Source organism: Brachyhypopomus gauderio, chromosome 16, assembly GCF_052324685.1.
Source record: "Brachyhypopomus gauderio isolate BG-103 chromosome 16, BGAUD_0.2, whole genome shotgun sequence".
NCBI lineage: Eukaryota > Metazoa > Chordata > Actinopteri > Gymnotiformes > Hypopomidae > Brachyhypopomus > Brachyhypopomus gauderio.
This window is the reverse complement of record NC_135226.1, coordinates 1,489,918-1,509,245: the sequence shown is the minus strand read 5'-3', so window position 1 is coordinate 1,509,245 and position 19,328 is coordinate 1,489,918. Positions and strand designations below refer to the sequence as shown.

Below are 19,328 nucleotides of genomic sequence, written 5' to 3'. Positions count from 1 at the left end.
AGCTATCACCTGCTCACATTAAAAAACAAAGGAGGACTGATGATTCCTTCTGAGGGCACAGTGAGGGTGGTCAGATCAGCTGAGCGCTTCATTCGTCAGACGAGGTCAGAACAAGTGGTCAAAGTGGCCTTGATCTGTCAGTTGGTTCGTGCAGAGATTGGGTCTGAGGATGTATTTTTTCTGGGGGGGCACATTCAAGAAACACAATTTGGAATTGACAACCACCATTTCATGTTGATGTCTCAAGTTGTGTCTGTCTTCCACAAACTGAGACTGCACCATATTGCCAAGCTGAACACTCTTAAGTTGCAGAGTGGTAACACACGGAAAAAGCTGTGCAAGACTGTTCTTTTCCAAGGGTATTAGTTTCAAACAATAGAGATCCCAGTATATACAGAGATAGATATAGACCGATATATAGATATATATATAGATATATAGATATTAATGTGTACATATATATAGATATAGATATTAATGTGTACATATAGATATAGACATTAATGTGTACATATATAGATAGATAGATATTAATGTGTACATATATATAGATAGATATAGATATTAATGTGTACACACATATATATATATAGATATTAATGTGTACATATATAAATAGATATTTTATTTATTATTTCATATATTGATGATGTGTGTGTACACATGTTCATAAATGTTAATTACTGTAAATATAAAAACGGAATCAATTGTATCATAGGTTGACATTTTTTTATTCAGAAATTACAATTAAAATATAATGAAAAGTCATAAATATTGTCTTTGGTGATTGTTTAATTTCCAAATATATTAACGTTTATATGTGAGTGGGTCGATGACGAACATTAGCTAAAAATACTTTGTAGAAGAGCACTTTCTGAAGTTCACCATTCACTTGCATTAGCCTTACTGGCACATATGCCCTCACCAATATGGCGGACGCTGTTACGTATCGCAGCAGCGGGCTGCCCCGCTCGATGAGGCGTCTATGTATATATGTCTATGACCCTCACCACGAAGTCCCACTGACGCAGACAAAGCACGTGGACAACGTGTACACACGCCCAAAAGGGAGGGGCCGGGGTCCTCAACGTGACACCTTTACTGTATTTATGTATTAATGACATGTAGTTTGGTTATATGTCCTGTATGTGGTTATGTCCTATAAAGTGCATGTATGGCTTGTTTATTTTCTGGATGCTTGTTTGTTTTTGAAGTGTCAAATATCCAGGCATGGAAATAATTATTAGACCATCCTTGCTTTCTTCAGTGCCTTGTTCATTTTACTGTCTGGTACAAGTTTATGTACTTTTGTTTATGCAAATACAATAACAACAAAAATAGCTAATAAGAGTTTACTTCGAAAACTTGTATCTATTAATTTTCTACAAAATCTTTGCGAGAATGACCAAAATCACTTTACTTCAATAGCTAACGCATTATACTGCCAACAACAGTGCTTTTAGGCATTCCATGGTTTTTGTCTGTTTGTCACATAATGCACAGAGGAGTTACAAGGTGTCATGTGGTCCTGTATCCCCCTGTCAGTCTTGTCTTTTGTTTTGTTCTCTGTGGTTTTGAGTGTTTTTTATTTTGACATTTCCTAGTTGTCTCTGTTTTCACACCCCTGCTGTGTTCTCTGCCCCTCGTTATCACCATCAGGTGTGTCTTGTTGTGTCCCTTGTTTAGTTAATGTATTTAAGTCCTGTGTTTGGTCTCTGTGGTTGTGGGTTATTGTATGTTGTTGTACGTTAAGCTATAAGTCTATAGGTCTAGTCGTGAGTAGTGGTTTTTGTTCAGTTTGTTTATGCTCTCTGTGTCCTTTTGTGTTAACTTTCATAGCATTATTTGGTCTTTGTATGAGTTGTATGCTTTTGTGTGTCATTTCTATTAAACCTCTAAATATCTGCATCTGTGTCCTATCTGCCCCGCCAGTTCGTTACACAAGGCAATGAAATAAACAGGACATTGAAGAAAACAGGGCACTCTCATAATTAATTCTAAGACTGCACATTTAGATTCTAAGACAAGCAATGATATATGCTTTTCTTTGCCCCCAAAGAATGGTGTTGAGGATCTGGATGAAGTACAATAGGTGCTAACTCTTTTTAAGTCTTTTTATTTTTGCCAATATTTGTAGCGTTTACAGCTATTTTGAACTGACATTCATCTCGCACCACAATCTACAGATTTTCCTCTCAATCCTTTAAACTGTTGAGATATTAAAATAGTTCTAAACTGGTCAAACACCACCAAAATTTTCATTTTTGTGTTTTTAGGTTATAGATTTGGATAACAGAAATGGTCCAGGTACCAGTGAATCTCTCACTGTCCAGAGCTCCTGTTACAGGTGTGTTGTATCTCCTGTAATTATTACAGGGGATGAGACAAAATGATAATTATTATAAAAATATTTACTGTGAATCTTTTATATTTGACTTGTGTCATAAATTAAATGTTTGGTTGTAGAAAAGCTGGAACTGCATGCTTATGTATTTTTGTTTTCATCTATACTGTGTGCACATTTTTTGTCTGCAGAAACTACACCAACCTGTTTGAACGCATTGTGATTGACAGCGAAGACGATGTTGAAGATCTTATCATTTCAAATATATTTATTGTGAATCATTTCTTTCAACAAGGCACTTGGTCTGACATTTACATGTTTCTTTTAAGAAAAAAAATCCTGACACATACATAAACAGCAAGAGTACAAGATCACAAGACATATAGGACAAGTCCCGCCACCCCCCCCCCCCCCCAAATCCAAATCTACCCCTAGTCCCCAGTATCCCCCGGGTGAACCCCACCCCAGCCTTCCTCAGGAGTTCCACGCTGTTGGTCATGTCAGTCGGTTATTGAGTCAAGGTAAGAGACCAATGGTTCCCAAGTTTTTTCAAACTCCCTCAGTTTATCTTTTAGAGTGAATCTGATCCTCTCTAGGTGGAGGGTATCGGTCAGGTCTGATAGCCAGTGATAGCACTTCCTTCCCCCTCCAATGTAGAAGGATCAGCTTCTTAGCAGCTATAACACCACATGACAGGAGACGCCGTTGGGCAACGTTAAGCTTTAAGAGCTCATTGGATACTCCCAAAATAATCAAAACAGGATCTGGGATTATCTGGACTTCCAGAATCTTAGACAGGAAATTAAATATGTCACCCCAATATTTTTGTAGTTTATGGCATAGCTGTGTGACAAGGTAGCATCTGCGCATTCACATTTCTCACACAGTGGAGATACGTCTGGAAATATTTTATGCAACTTGGCCCTGGAGTAATATAACCTGTGTAGAATTTTGAATTGTATCAAACAGTGTCGGGTGTTAATGGAACCGTTACGTATGTGTTCAAGGCATTCTTCCCACACAGGTTGAGATATTTGGGTTCCCATTTATCCTTCAGGCAGTTTGTTTTGGGTGAGCCCATGCTCAGCAATGTGTCATATAATTGAGAAATCTTGGAATGCCACCTGGCAGACATTTTAATAGAGATCTCCAAAGCATTTGGAGTTAGTGTCTCAAAATTGGGAAGATATGTTTTGACATAATTTCTAATCTGGAGATATCTGAAGAAATGATTCTTTGGTAATTTAAATTTCTCCTGGAGTTGTTGAAAAGAGGCAAAGGTGCCCCTAATGTACAGGTCCCCGATACTTCCTATCCCTAACTCCCTCCACAGATTGAATGCTCCATCCAAAGTGGAGGGGATGAAGGTAGGATTGGCCACTATTGGCAGCAGAGAGGACAGCGTATTAAGGTTGAGATGCTTTTTCAGTTGTTTCCACATCCTAATAGTGTAACATGTTCTATTGATCTTCACAGGTGCTAATATAACTGCTCTAATTGAATATGGTAAACAGTCTTCACATTCCATCTTCATCCCTTTGAAAGGTGAAGAAACATCCTCCAACCAATGCGCGATAGAACGCAGCCCAATAGTATAGCTTGAAGTCGGGTAGAGCTAACCCTCCAACAGATGTATGTTTACATAGGTGTTCTTTTTTTAATTCTATGTGTTTTATAGTTCCATATAAAAGGAAGAATAATGGAGTCCAATTTCTTGAAGAAAGATTTAGTGAGGAATATGGGTAGGTTTTGAAAGAGATAAAGTATCTGAGGGAGAAAAATCATTTTTATAGCATTAACTCTTCCCTGGAGGGAAATTGGTAGCGTTCTCCAAAACTGAATGTTGTGCTCCAGTTTTCTTAACAAGGCTGGGAAGTTGGCTTTATAAAGGGCACTATAGTTTTTGGTAATTGTCACTCCTAAATAAGTTAAATTGTCCTGGACTACACGCAAAGGAAGCTGTTTGAGCCACTCCTTGTGTCCCAGTCGTATTGGTAACAACTCACTTTTACCCCAATTAATCCTATACCCAGAGAAAACCCCAAAAAGGCTAAACACCTCTAATATTGAAGTGATAGATACTGGTGGCTCTGTTACATATAGCAATATTTCGTCTGCATACAAAGAGATCTTGTTCTTAGTGCATTCTGTTTCATAGCCATATATCCTTGGATGTGCATGGACAGTTTCCGCGAGCGGTTCTATGACTAGGGCAAAGAGCAACGGACTAAGTGGGCAACCCTGTCTAGTACCTCTACCCAGCTGAAATGGAGCAGACAGTGTCTGATTTGTAAGTATATTAGCACAGGTGTTATTGTACAGTAATTTGATCCAGGACAGAAATGTATGACCGCATCCAAACTTTTCCAAGACTGCAAAGAGGTAATGCCATTCCACCCTGTCAAATGCTTTTTCGGCATCCAGGCTAAGGATGACAAAGTCTTGTGTGGGTGGCCTATTACTGTGCATAATATTAAGAACACGTCTGAGGTTGTGAAAAGAGTTCCTATTTGGGATAAACCCTGTTTGGTCTAGGTGCACTAATTTGCCCATGAAGGTATTGAGCCTCCTGGCTAGCGTCTTAGCCAAAAATTTTTGGTCAGTGTTTAATAAGGAGATTGGCCTATATGAGCCCACTTCTTCTGGGTCCTTTCCTTTTTTTAATAGTAGGGTGATCGTGGCTTCAGTTAGAGTTTGCGGTAGCACACCGTCCTCAAATGTCTGGATATATAGTGCACGCAAGTATGGAACTATTAATAAGTTAATTTTTTTTATATATCTCATTGCTAAGCCCATCGGGGCCTGGGCTTTTGCCATTGTTCAGCGATTTAATAGTTGCTAGTAGCTCCTCACAGCTAATGTCTGCATTTAAGATATTACGCTCTGCTTCACTCAAAGATGGGAGGTTGCATTTATCCAAAAATGACTGTGCAGCGTCTGGCGACGCATTATGTTCGGATGTGTATAATTTTTTGTAGAATTGCATAAATTGGTCACTAATGTCTTCATGTGAAGTGAGGGTAAGTCCCGTTCTTGAATTGATTTTATGAATTGCTCTGTCATTTTCAATTTTACGTAATTGTCTTGCTATTAATTTAAGTGGTTTATCGCCAAATTCAAAGTGTTTTTGTTTTACAAAAACAAAGGCTCCACTAATCTTATCAGACAGGGGTGAGTTTCCCGAAAGTGCTTAGCGCTAAGTACTTCTTAACCTCATATGTTTCATACGAGGTTATGAAGTACTTAGCGCTATGAACGTTTCGGGAAACCCACCCCAGTATTTTATTCAGTTCGTATTTGAGTGCAGTGATCTTTGTGTGTTTTCTCAAAGAGGGTTGTTGAGCATTATCCCTGTCTAGCTGACTAATTTGTTTTTCTAAATCCATTTGTCGTTCCTTATTACTCTTTTTAGGGGATGATTGAAAAGAGATAACACAGCCTCTGAAATATGCCTTAAAGGTTTCCCACAGTAGTTTGGGTGAAATGTTATCTTTATCATTAGTTTCAAAGAGTTTTATGTGCGTTTCTATGTATTCACAGAACTTGATGTTTGTAAGGAGTTCTGGATTGAATCTCCAGTTTTTATGGCTGGATATATGGCCAGGGAGCTTAAGGGTAAAAGACACTGGGCTATGGTCAGAAATAACAATGTTGTGGTATTTGGCATTGTAACAATAGGGCAATAGTTTGCCATAAACTAGGAAAAAGTCTACCCTTGAGTAAACATTGTGTACTTTGGAGTGAAAGGAATACTCTCTGCCTGAAGAGCTGGAGAGCCGTCAAACATCAGAAAGATTCATATTCTCTATGTATGACCTAAGGAGATCGCATGTCTTTGAAGGTTCTATTCTAATGGTGGAAGATCTATCCAAGTATGTATCCAGACCAAGTCACCACCAATCACTAGGTTAGTGTTGGAAATGTCTGGTATCAAATTTAGGACTTTTCTGAAAAATTCTGGATCGTCATTGTTTGGTCCATATACATTCAATAAGGTCATCGGGGTGGAATGAATCTCCCCAATAACAATTACATACCTCCCATCCATGTCAACGATTGTGGATATTTGTTTAATTAAAAGGAACCCCCCTGCGGATTAGAATAGCTGTAACCTCTGGCCTTTATGGAAAAACTAGAGTGGTAAATTTGCTGTATCCACCTACTTCCTACTTCCGTGCGAGTTATGCCTTAGGTGTGTTTCTTGTAAAAAAATAATATCCGCTTGTAATGATTTAAGATGAGCAAGCACTTTACCCCTCTTAACTGGTTCATTAATACCATTGACGTTCCATGAGCAGAAGTTTAAATTGCCACCACTCTTCCCGAACTGTTTCCCACCATGCATCATGTGGGCAGGATAAAGGCATATCTTAGTCTCTTCTTCCTTCCTGCTTGACATATACGACCAAAAGCCAAATAGCACTCCTTCCCCCCTGGCCCCTCCCCCCTCTCATCCTAGAAACATATTTTCATATATATTTTTTCATATATATGAAAAATATTTTCATATTTTCATACATAATAATACAAAAACAAAAATAATAATAATAACAATAATAATAATAATAACAGCTAAATAAAATATATTGTCAGTCTGACAGTTACAAAATCTGAACCTTACAAAAGGAGAGTATGTGTGACGGGCAGGTGTGAGCAACTAAAAAGGAAGCGATCACGCCAAGTCTCAGGGAAATAGGATGGTTTAATAGAAAGTGTGCAAACCAAAAACCCGTGCATGGTTCCAGATTAAGGAAATAATAACCAGCAGTCAACTGGGACAAAGACAAGACATATATAGACGAACAAACGACCCTCAGGTGAGACGGATCACGGGTCCCGCCCACCTGAAGGACAAACATCACGTGACCAAAAACAGGACCGCTGCCGCTGTAAACGGGGGGGCGACCGGCAGGGGGCCCCCCCACAACGTGACAGTATGACCTTAGTCTTAACAACTAACAGTGAATAACTCTTCATTCTAGTAGCCTTGCAGTTATAGAATTCTTATCCAAACCAACCTGAATTCAATTCAAGTGTTGTGCATCCTCCTAGGAATACAGTGTACAATATGTGATCCTCAAAATTGTTATCGGCCTATTGAATGAAAAAGGCAAAAATAAATAGCCATGGGGCTGCCTTTCTAAAACTTAAGCTTGTTTTCTCTTTCTTTTTTGTAAACATACTCAAAGTGTCACTTAAGAAAAGAGAGTAGTAGTAATGTTAGGCCTACCCCATAATGTCAGCATTTAAATAGGCTAGGTGGCCCAGCCCCTATATGCACAAAAGGGGGAAATTTTGGGCTCACAGCAGTGCATGTGGTCTCATGTGTTTTCTCCACCGTCACCTCTTTCTTCTTCAGGGGATTCGTGATCGCGGCCAAATAGACGTTCAGCAAACAAACCTGCCTCCTCTGCGTCTGTGAATGTAGTCTTCTTCCCGTTGTGCGTAACTCTTAGCTTGGCTGGGTAGACGAGACCGAATCTCACTCCAGGTTTGCCCCGCAATAGGTTTCTGGCGGGGGTGAAAGCCGCATGGCATTTGACAACAGCAGGGGGAATGTCTCTGAAAATTTGAATTCGCACGTCTTGATAGGTAAGGGTTCTAGACTGCATTACTTTCTTCAGGATCTCTTCAAAGGAATGACAGTAGTGCACCCTGAGAATCAGATGCCGAGGTGGTTCGTTGTCATCCGGGTGCACTCGCAATGCCCTGTGAGCTCGGTCAATCACTGGTTTTTCATCCAGTTGTAGGACATCCATCAGCAGCTGTGCCACAAAGTCTCTAGTTTTCTGTCCATTTTCCAGCCCCTCATTAACTCCTGCAATTCTTAAATTCTCTCGCTTCGACCGTCCCTCGAGGTTCAGGCACTTTTTTGAGAGTTAGTCAACTCAGTGCCTTAACTTTAGCTCCGCGATCCGCAACAACGTCAGAATTAGCATTAGCCGACTCAACTAAACTTTTCAGCGTGTCATTTTGGCCATCAAGGCGAGCACGTACTGTAATAAATGCGTAGTCACTTTCTGCCTTCATCGCAGCAATTTCACCTCTCAAAACTGTACTCACGTCAGCAATCTTTTCATCAATCTTGGTGCAAATGTCCGATTTGGCTTGCGACAACTCCGCCTGTAGCGCTGCTATAGTGGCTAGCACGGTCTGCTGATCCGAGCTTGGAGTGCTTGTTTCAGGGGTTGTTTTTCCCACTTCAGCTCGGTGCTTCGGTTGGGCCTCACCTTCAGATGGTTCGGCCCTGGTGTTCCCTTTCGGTTTGCCCATTTCTGGTGTATTTTGACCACTTTGGTGTTTTGGTCACTTTGAGTATCACCAGTCCACAAACATCCAAATAAATAATTTAGCTTGTGTAAGTTTGGTTTTAAATGGAATTTTAAGTTAAATTCTGCAGGAGCTACAGCCAGCGCGTCTTATCGCCTCATCGCTCAACAGCGCCCCCCCGATGTTGAAGATCTTACTCAAGACAAAAAGAAAGACCTGTCTACAGAAGAACCTGTGTTAGTAATTTAGACATTTTGTATTCAGTTAACCAGCATCTGTTCTTGCACATAATTACATTATGCAAAGTTTGATCAGTCAGTACAGAAGTACATACACTGTGCTTAACATAATGTTGTTTTTTTTTCTAGAGAAACAAATGTGCAGGCACATGAAATTATTTCGCATCTGGCACTGGCAATTGACCACAAGAAGATCAGCAGGTTCAATATATGTCGGTCAGATGTTTGGGATGGAGTTGTTCGCGGATTTCAACGCAGCACGTACTCTGACAACAACGACATGTTCATCAGGTTTAATGATGATGCTGGCTGCTTTGAAGAAGGGTTGGATACAGGTGGCCCAAGGCGTGAATTCCTCACACTTCTCACGAGCCATCTGAGAAATCGCCCCATCTTTGATGGACCCTCAGAAAACTGTTATCTTGTATACAATTCAAGAGGTGAGTCTTTTTTATGTATAGTGAAGGGGTTGTACAACTAAAAACAGAAGCATCTCATTTTTATCATAGGCAGATTTAAGTAGTAATTAACCACAATAATTCTGTGCTCTGTATAACAGAACAGATTTACTGTAGGACAAGTGGAGATTATTTTGAAATTCAAATAAAGATTATGGTTGAGTGAATTATTTCTGTTTTTGAACTGGCATATTTCAACCTCTCTCAGCAAATGTGAAGTCACAAATGGAATAATTTTAATCAGCCCCGGTTCTGGACTGCTTTGCTTGGAGGGGCAGTAAAACATAATGAGGGGGCATGTTGATAGTCATGTTTATGAAGCCAGAAATATATTCAAGGCTTGATTTGTGCATGAATGATGACTATTGATACTGGCTTAAAGTGATGTATTAGGTAAAGAAATAAAAATGCACATTTTCGAACTTAAAACTTAAAACACAATGATTAAAAAATACATGTTGATTATGTAAATGGAGAACAAAGATTATCTAATTGTATTTCATTTCAATACTGCCATTACTAATAGAACAACTCTATTTCTTGAAAGGCTGACAAATGTACCTATACACAGACTGAGAATATTCAAACATGGAAATAGGAATGAGTGAGAATATTTATATTACTGGGAAATTAAAATATAAAGAAAACAAAAGAATACAAATTCTGTTATAAAAGGGAGTATTCGTCACATTTCTATTTTGAAAAAGAAAAAAATATGAAAGTACATAAAATAAGAAATCTACTGCACTTTAATGGTAAAAAATCTGGTAAAGTATTGAAGTTTTTATTGATGTTATGAAACGTACTGGTACAATGCGGTATTTATGCACAGTATAACAATACTGGCTGTGATGGCGAGGAATCATTTAAACCAGGGATGTCAAAGTCAAAAACACAGAGGGCCAAAAAAACAAATTTGCTACAAGCCGAGGGCCGGACTGGTTCAATGTTTATTAAAACATATTGAAATGATTGCACATAGCCTATTGAACCAAGACCTAACACAGTGTATATTATTTAATGTTTAAATGAATAAAGCACTATTTTCTTATGGATCTGTCAGTAATTTCAAGTGAAAACATTTTTCAACAGGCAAACAGATAAAAGCAAACTTCCTTCAAAGAAAAATCACATGAAGACACACAGAAGACACACAGGTTTACCTTTTACCTCCGTGAACATGTACTCTGCCTCCCACCTGGCTTGAAACCCGTTCTCAGTGTCCACCTTACGTTTAGTCATTTTTGAGAAGGGGGATAGCTGAACGTTGATGTCTGCTCTGACTGCTGATTTAGGTTTATACTTTCGCGAGTGACCATAGTGCGCGACTCCGAATTTTAATGTTGCTTTGTGTTGCAGGTTTGAAAAGTGCTGCAATTTAGGCTAAAGTACTTGAAAATGTTTTAAATTGTAACTACTTCGTTTCACAACAAATATCTGTCTGACTGAACAGTTCTCTTGTATTATGTTAACAAATACGAGCCTCTTGTAATTCCAGGACGAAACATGAGAGAACGTGAAGACGTTAAGATTGGGGAAAATAAACAACCATTAAATAATGTGAATAAAAAGCGAATTATTTCGAATCATTTCGAGTATATGTATAAATATTTAACATATTTAAGTTTAACGTGCTGGAAAATATTGAAATGGACCTTTAAAGTGACGTACAAGTGCTTGAATTCCACCTTATAAAGGTGTATGAGCCCTGCAAACATGACTTTGTTCATTGCGCTGGCGGAGCCACTGCGATTACGTCATCTTCGCCGCGCGGACCCTCGCGACGCTTCGCGCTGCAGTGACTTCGCGGGCTACCGTTGCATTGTGGGGAATGTAGTGTTTGTGCGTACAAAACACCATCGGGCGGCTGTAGCCTGCGGGCCGGTTCTAATAGTAATTCAATATCATCCAGGGGGCCATAGATAATCAATTCGCGGGCCGGATCTGGCTCGCGGGCTTTGACTTTGACATATGTGGTTTAAACCATGAGCCGCGACGGCTTGCACGGGGGAAAAAGCAGCCTCGCGCGCTGTCGTGCACCTCTCGAATTTTGTAACTTCGCGCGCGCCGCGCCTCAGCGCAATGAACAATGTCATGTTTGCCGGGTTCATACACCTATACAAGGTGGAATTAAAGCACTTGTACCTCACTTTAAAGGTCCAGTTCAATATTTCTCAGCACGTTAAACTTAATTAAGTTAAATATTTATACATATACTCAAAATAATTCGCTTTTTTAATCACACTTTCAAAACGCCCAATCTTAACGTCTTCACGTTCTCTCATGTTTCGTCCTGGAATTACAAGAGGCTCGTATTTGTTAACCTAAGACAAGAGAACTGTTCAGTCAGACAGATATTTGTTGTGAAACGAAGTAGTTACAATTTCAACATTTTCAAGTACTTTAGCCTAAATTCCAGCACTTTTCAAATCTGAAAAAGCAACATTAAAATTCGTCAGGTAAATGTTCATTCCCCTGTTTTTTATTACCACATATCGTTTCGGACAACACTGCGCGGCAAGTATTTCAACGCTTCCGCCGTTCGCGCAGGTTTAAGAGAACCAAGTTAGCCTAACCGCTAACGGCTAATAAAATAATTTAAGCAACACCTATGTAAGAGGTGAGTAACATTAAAGCAACGAAAAACCACAGTTAAGCAAATATTACCATGTGGAAGTCAGTATAAACTCAGAAGAGTGTTTACCAGTAGGCTATACCTGTCTTTCACTCACACTAACAGAACATATACTGCCGAACTGAACCGTTTGAGGCGGTCTGCCGATTTTTATATGACTCAAAGAGCCAATCAGGAATAAGCAAGGAAATATCTTCACGCTGTAAAGCAAAATGCATTTTTGTGATTGGTTCAGAGATAATAAAAAAAGCCGTTGCTTGCATTGTGCTTGGGGGGGCAAAGACACAATTTGGGGGGGCAATGCCCCCCTCTGCCCCCCCCTAGCGCCGGCCCTGATTTTAATCCTATATTTGTTTTCATTAAAAGGTTGTCAAATTGATATTTTGGTAGTTTTCCTTACAATAAACTGCTTGTTCTATAAGGTCCTAGAAGCAGAATCGGAGGAATCTCTGCAAAATGTTATTTTGCAAAACAGTACCATGTTCCAAACTGCTAGATGCCTCAGAAGTGTGAAGGCATGTGAGAAGCAAGCTTTCGTGGAGGAGTATGTCAGATGGTACATCATTGACAGAAACCACGGTGCCATTCAACGGTAAGTAATAACCTGTCTGCAATTAATGGCTGAAAATATTTTAAAACTAATCCGCGGTTCTAAGATTACTGAATATGAATATATCGATACTTGCCAAATTTGTTTCACCATGTTTATCATCCACTAAGAAATGTATAATAGGGTTCAACAGAACTCTAAAAGTTCTTTAGAATCATTATTTATGCTGTCACGGTGAGGCGGCCCCCTACCGGCCGCCTCCATCCACAGCGGCTGTTGTTGTTGTTGTCTCGTGACGTCATGCTACATGATTACTTTTAAAAAGAGAGTAACTACTTTTAAAAAAAGAGGCTATATGGACCTCCAACCTCCTAAGAATTCATAGTCAAATCCTTCAGATACCAAACCATTAATTACCTTTAGTTGATAACTAAACTTGTGGTTCTGGTATAATTAGAATATGAGACTGATTCTAAATTAATGAGACTGATTAATAATTAAGGTAAAACAAATTATATCTACTTTAAAGGATTAGTAGGTGAAACCCCTACATAATTGGTGACCCTGCATGAGGGAGATTTCTGGCTCAACCATATTTGTTTGATATCAACCATATTTTCATATCACAGGCTTTCAAGCCATTAGAATAGGACCATCTCCAAATTCGCCAGAAGAGGGCGCCAGAGCGCTTCCTAAGTCTTCCTATAGAGGAAAGCTAATTTTTGGTAACTTTAGTTTGGTAATATCTTGTTCTAATTTGTTTACCATTTGGTTACTATTCAGTCATTGAGCAATCAACTGAAGATCAGTATATTTATTTTATATTAATCTCTGATTACTTCAATAGTAATTCAGTTGCTTTAACTTGTGTGGCATCCCACTGATTTCCCCTGTACTGCAGAAGTATTGGGATAATTATTTAGCAGTTATCAGACTTCACTGTCTTTGTATAACTTCACTGTTGCAGTCTTTGGTCCAGTGTGCTAGTGTTTAGTTTCAGAAACCATAATCACCTTTTGCACAATTCTTTTTACCCCAGTTTTCAATTTGGCTTGTTCACCTAGGTAATTACCCTTTTACCTGCCCACACTTGCCAGACACAAGGTCCTGGCACAATAGCTAAGCCAGATTGTACTGAAGCTGACTTAATTTTGTCCTTTTTTTTGAGCTAGTCTGTAAGTACATTTAGACTAACCATGGCTTTTCTAAAGCAAAATACTTGTCCATCTCTGGTTGTTCAGCTCCTTCAGATGCTTGAACCAGGTAGAAAGGAAGTTGACAAACCTCTAAAGGACTCCTTTGAGGAGACCCCTACCATTCCAGATATAGTTTTAAAAATGTTCCTTCTATGTCAGCAGCAGGCTCGCTTAGAAGTAGAGGCACTACACAAGGAAAATAGACTTCTTAAGCAGGAAACTGCTAAACTCAGTTCTGAGGTTCACTGCCTTCGCCATGACCTTCAACTGACCACTCGTGCACTGAATGACGTGCTCACCGTAAGTGAACGTCACACGGGCTTAACAGAAACTGCCCGCCTCCAAAGGGAGAGTGAGCTTGCCCGTGCAAGAGCGCAGGATTTCCTTATAACTAGGTCTGACACCTCTAGACCTTCTAAATTAGTTACTGTGGAAAGCCAACATAGACAGCACCCCACACGTGATGATGCATGCTCCAGCTTCTTCCTCAAGGAGAAATGCAGGTATTTCTCAACTTGAGATGCGCAAAGGCTCACTGTTGCCCCCTATGGACAGAGACCAGGAAGGTAGAAAGCATGCTGGTGACCATTATCCTCTGCATGATGTCCAGACCAGGGACATCTCATTAGGTACCACAGTTAGGAAGCCTTGTATGAATGCTGAGCATCATTCCACTGACCCACGCACAGGCTGGCACAGTGACGTACATGCTCAAGCTATTTCCTCAAGAGGAAATGCAGAAATTTCCCAACTTGAGATGCACAAAGGCTCACTGTTGCCCCCTATAGACACAGAGCAGGTCGGCAGGAGGCATGCTGATGTACACCACTGGCAGAATGTACAGACAAGGGACGTCTCACCAGGTAGAGCAGATAAGAGGCCTTACTTAAACGCTGAGCATCATTCCACTGTCCCACGCACAGGCTGGCACAGTGATGTACATGCTCTAGCTCTTTCCTCAAGGAGAAATCCAGATATTTCTCAACTTGAGATGCATAAAGGCTCATCACTGTCACCTAGGCACAGAGAGACAGGAGGCAGTAGGCATCCTATTGACCATGAGTTACACCACTTGGATAGTGAAGGTCCACCTTCCTATTCTAATAGACATATCCTTGAACATTTCCCTCGGTTAAAACTGCTAGATTCACTAGCCAAAGACATGGAGCCATTCGACCCAGCAAGGTCAAACTACCATGTTGAAGACTACCTCCAAGAAGTTGAGTGTAGCCTCTCGGACTTGCCTTATGCAACAGAACGAGAGAAAGTGAAGCTAATTTGGAAAACCACCTCTAGATCTGTTCACACGTTCATAGAGTCACAGCCGTTTTCCATTAGGGACAGTTACACTCAACTTTGCAAAGCCCTCGCTGAGGAGTACTCCCCTTTCTTTGACGAAGCGTCAGCATTCATGTCTGCCATTAAAATTAAGCACAAGCGTTCAGAGCATCCCAAAGATTACTTTAATCGCTTGAAACAAACATTTTTCCAGGGAAGAAATGGACCAGGTCTCACAGAAGACCGAACCTTAAGAACCCATGTCACACTTTTAGCACGCCAGGGTGACCTGTCGATGCGTGAGATCAGAAAGACCACGCAGACAGTTTGGGAGACTGTTGTGCAGCCCAGTATGCCTGAAGGAGACTCCAAAGAGCTCCAAGATCCTCCCTATGATTTTCCTGTAAATTCAGACACTGTTCTTTCTGCAGGCCCCTCTCACTACTCTCGTCACAGGGACAGAGCCAAGAGGTGGAAAGAGAGACAGAACCAGTGGAAGGGGGGACAGCCATAGATAAGGGTCAGTTAGTGGACCTCCAGCCTGAGCCAGGAGGAGGTAGAACTGACTTTATACGAAGTTACATGTAAACATTCAGCCTGTAAGCATGTAGCTATGTTTCCAGATCTCTGATCTTTTAAAGGGAGATGTTCCTGGCATCATCTCCGCCCACATGTCTGCATTTTCAATGCAGTAGATTCTTTACTAAGGGGTGTGTACCCGGTGTTACCTCCTAACTTCTATACTACAATGTACCCCTCACACAGATCTTTTTCTCTCCTCTACCAGTATAGCAAGTGTGAGATACTTTAGGAACACTGTTTGGCAGCCCAGCTTTGTCTTAACAAGACTTGTGAAACTGTTTGCCATATTAATGTTTTCCCAAATGCGCACAGAATATAGGTAAGCACATCTGCTACCACTGTGGTGCAGACTTGGCAAAATAAGTCTGGCATAAATTGCATAACACTATTCCTCAGAACCACTAGAGATGTTGGTTGTTTTTGCATGATGACAGCTCCTGATGCTCAAGTGTACACTTAGCAATAGCAGCATTAGAAATGTATTTTGGTTGTTTAAATACTTCACTGTCACAAGATAGGATGAGGCATTACACCTCAGTTAAACCCCCATTTACATTTTACAATTTACAATTACCTTTAGATCCCACAAGGAACCACATTCTAACTAGACATTAACCCAAATGTCCGTCTTGATCCAACGAGATCCTTCACTTTAAACATTGTTAGGTTTGTTCCAGCCAACAGACTAACACCAACATGTGCTAACTCCACACCTTTCTCCATGCCTGATGTACTACCTCTCCTCCATCAAAGGCATTTAACCCTGCATGTGACCTTGTATAAAGCCAAGGGAAATCTAAGCCATGCATTAATGTCCTTTCATTGTTTTTCTTAATTTGGTTAACCTTAGTTACTGTTCAAGAACTGCCCAGAAGTGAACTGGGAGATGTGTCTCCACACATCTCCACAGCATCTCCCAGCCATCTCATGGATTATGCTATGAGCAGGATGGACAACTTGACTCATGGAATTGATCACCTCCCAGTGGATGCTACAGGGAACATGGACTGCATGGATAACCTTTTGTGCTCTTCAGGACTGTGACATCAGCCCCAGTCTGAAGACCAAGGGGGGAATGTAGGTACCATGCTAAACCAGCAGGTGGCAGTACCACTGGAAACACATGGAACAAGCTTGCTTTGACGGAAGTAAGGGTGTGTCTACAGTTCAGGTGTTTAAATACCCTGAACAGCCATTCATCTCTCTCTCTCTCTGGTTTGACCGACACATAGGTTAGACCTATTAAAGAGAGGCTCCGTAATATTTTTCTCTCTTGTTTGACTGACACCGAGGTTAGATCTATTAAAGAGAGGCTCGGCCATTTCTCTCTCTCCGGTTTTGTTTGAGAGCACGCGAACTTTGGTACGACTAACAGCACACAGCTGAAAGTCATATTAGTTAATTAACGAACCCGAGTTACGGTGTAATCTAACCTGCAACCGATCAACGTTACCGCGGCAACAGATTCACCGAACTACTTCAATCAAGCTTGTTAACGTGGCCACACGGACTGAAACAAAGGCGATCAATTCCCTGCTGTTAAACCGTGAACGGGACTCTCATTCCTGGACTTCATATCCAGAAGGACGTTTCCCAGCACACCTGGACGACGCCGCTTTATCAACGAGGAGCCTGCGGTGGAAATTCTCTCCTAATTCAGGGAGGACAACGACACCACCCAAAATCCTCAACACGTGAGACTCTAACCGCTGGGCATAGTTTATCAAAGGGCAAAGTTATTTGGACTGCAGACTTATCTAAGTTTAACCAAAACCTTCTCAGTGTTTTGTGTTTAACTTTATTTTCATAATCTTCATCAAGATTTGTACATACAAAGTTATATTTGCTGTGCATGCCACCATCTTTTATTTATCTGATTAATTGACAACTTGTAGTCTTCCTCATTCTCAGACACATCACATTAATTTTTAGTTATTAAGCCAGCTCCATTACTCTTTGTTCTGACCACGTTGGAATAAACCAACTGAGCTCATTAACACAGTCGCGCTGCTCTACTGTTTAAAGTGGGCGCCATTTTAGTTGCTTTGTTCTCTATAGGAGAACTGAGATTACAGCTCCGCCTCCTCACACGCGCACAAGCGCGTGCACACACAGTACTCTCCTGCCCTTTTTATACACACACACACACACACACAATAGATGCTGAGTCTTCACTGTAAATAAACTGATCCTTGTTGATGCTGTTTGTTTTAGAATAGTTGGTTTTAAATAAATGTATCATTTATTTTCACCAAATTGTCTGTTGATGTCATTCAAAAGTGGTTGTTGCCAAAACCTCCAAAGAATTCATAGTTAAATCCTTCAGATACCAAACCATTAATTACCTTTAGTTGATAACTAAACTTGTGGTTCTGGTATAATTAGAATATGAGACTGATTCTAAATTAATGAGACTGATTAATAATTAAGGTAAAACAAATTATATCTACTTTAAAGGATTAGTAGGTGAAACCCCTACAAAGCTGTTTGACAAACATTTTTTTATGCTTACATTTTTTTATGCTTTCTTTTGCTCTTACTAAAGATTTCTGAGCACTGTGAATGGTTTTGTGTATGAGTGGTCCTGTAACGCCTGGTGGTGATCAGGCTGTGAATGAGGATCCATGAGCAGAGTGTGCAGGCAGAATTCCTTTAATTCAAGGAGGACAAAAATACACAAAAAGGGGAATAGCGAAGAGAGAGACACAGGCTACGGGAAGACAGGCCACCAGCAGCCAGGTCCGAGGACACGGGTGAGGTCAGGCAGAAGTACCGGAGGGCTAGACAGGGGCAGAAGACAAAACCAGAGCAAGATCAAGAACCAAAAAGACAATCAGAGACTTCACTAGGAATACACTCAGTAGAGACTCGTAAAGAGATGGCAATACTTCGCGAGGTAGGGCTGGGGAGGACGGGCTTTAGTACTGGTTTCAATCAGCTTTGACAGAAAACAGCTGATTACTAAAATTCCGGTGATTGTGACCTCTGTTGGCGGATGGAGGTAGTGACTCCAGGTCTGATAGAACCCCCCCATCGAAGGGGCAGCTCCTGACGCCACAGATAGACGTCGCCGAGGACGACCGTGAGGTCTGGGCGCTGGTCGACTAGGGTTGGCTGCATGAAAGTCCAGAATGAGGTAGGGTTCCAGGATGTTGTCGGCATCGACCCAACTCCTTTCCTCTATACCATACCCTTCCCAATCCACCAAGTACTGTAGAGTACGGCCCCGCCGAAGAGAATCCAGCAGCTCCCGAACCAGGTAGGCGGGACCACCGTCTATGTCAAGAGGTGGAAGAGGCGGAGTCTGGGGAGACGGAGACATACTGGAAGAGACCACAGGTTTGAGCAAAGAGATATGAAAAGTGGGGGGCGACGCGGTAATGCGGGGGCAGCTGTAACTTGTATGACACAGGGTTAATACGGCGCAGTACCTTGAAAGGGCCTTTATTGATTCAATTTCTTACACTTGGTCTTGAGTCTGAGATCATGGGTGGACAGCCACACTGACCCGGGGGGTATACTGGCCCTGAATCTTTTGATGCTGGATCGCCCTACGTATACGTACGTGCGTCTCCTCCCAGACTTGCTCGCTATGTCTGAACCAGTCATCAACCACGGGTAAATCGGAGGGTTCTCCTGACCAAGAGAACAGCGGAGGTTGGTAGCCTCCGCGTGAGTCCGGTGTAGGAATGAGTCAGTGAATTCTGCGCATATTCAGACCAGGGGAGGAATGTACTCCAGTCTGTTTGAGAATGACTGCTGTAGGATCTCAGAAA

The 19,328-nt window shown here is 41.0% G+C and overlaps 1 long non-coding RNA gene across 1 annotated transcript; it reads left to right on the top strand.

The window, feature by feature from the left end:
• The first annotated feature begins 2,762 nt into the window (after positions 1–2,762).
• Positions 2,763–17,760, top strand: LOC143478088 (uncharacterized). Its single transcript, XR_013121694.1, has 4 exons — positions 2,763–8,850; positions 8,983–9,293; positions 12,369–12,538; positions 16,403–17,760. It is a non-coding gene; the product is annotated as an uncharacterized LOC143478088 (long non-coding RNA).
• The last annotated feature ends 1,568 nt before the right edge of the window (positions 17,761–19,328 follow it).